The sequence below is a fragment of the Diaphorina citri genome, unplaced genomic scaffold, assembly GCF_000475195.1.
Source record: "Diaphorina citri unplaced genomic scaffold, Diaci psyllid genome assembly version 1.1 scaffold57874, whole genome shotgun sequence".
Lineage (NCBI taxonomy): Eukaryota > Metazoa > Arthropoda > Insecta > Hemiptera > Psyllidae > Diaphorina > Diaphorina citri.
In genome coordinates, this window is record NW_007435164.1 from 19,747 (window position 1) to 20,582 (window position 836).

General features: G+C 44.9%; 1 pseudogene; it reads right to left on the minus strand.

Moving 5' to 3' along the window:
• Positions 1–809, minus strand: part of LOC103523930 — an 11,040-nt pseudogene extending 10,231 nt beyond the window's left edge.
• Positions 810–836: the final 27 nt, after the last annotated feature.

Here is an 836-nt window from a genome sequence, read left to right on the forward strand (position 1 = left end):
GAGTTCAGATACACAGGTAGAGATAGCTTGTCTTGTCGTGTCTCTGATTCTACTTTGACCCAGCGTACCAGTGTGACAGGTAGATCCATGAGGATAGTAGAAGTAAGAACAAGTTCATTATTCCTGCATTGTGCTCCTTGGAGTTTGAGTCCTACCACTCGGAAACTACAATCATCTGTGTTAATCTTCTCTGGTTCCATGCAGTCTGTAATGCTAACATCCAATACCAACTCCTCCAGTGACCAACCATTCGCTTCAGCAATACATTGTCGTGTAGCAGTGATGTATGCTTCAGGATTGAACAGACCTCCTAGCCATACAGGATATACTTTGAGTTCCTTAGCCCCGCCTTGTGATACAAGGAGAGAGACTTGCTGTAGTTGTATGATACGGAGACGGAAGTCAGTCACCCATTGTATAACTGTACAGCCTCGTGGTACACTGTATCTACACCAACGTGCAGGTAACATCCCCTTCACGAGATCACTCAGTAGGAGACGATGATAGTTGGTTTGACGTTTACCACCGCTACAGATCAGAATAACATCCTCTAGATCACTAATAACATCTCGTAGCAATGCTGCACCAGAGCTAACTTCACGCTCAAAGTATCTGTATAGTGGATCCTTGATATTCTCTACAGTTCGTCTGAGGGTTTGCAAGGCCTTGGGTAGGAGTTCGAGCCAGGTGGAGGCAGAATTATGTAGTGTTCTCATCCAGGCAGGACGTCCATCTACATTTCGTTCCTCTGTCTTATTCTCATTAGCTTCTGTGTATGCAAACTCATCTTCATCTTCTAGCTGTTGCATCTTGAGTAGTTTAGCCACCAGGTCTGT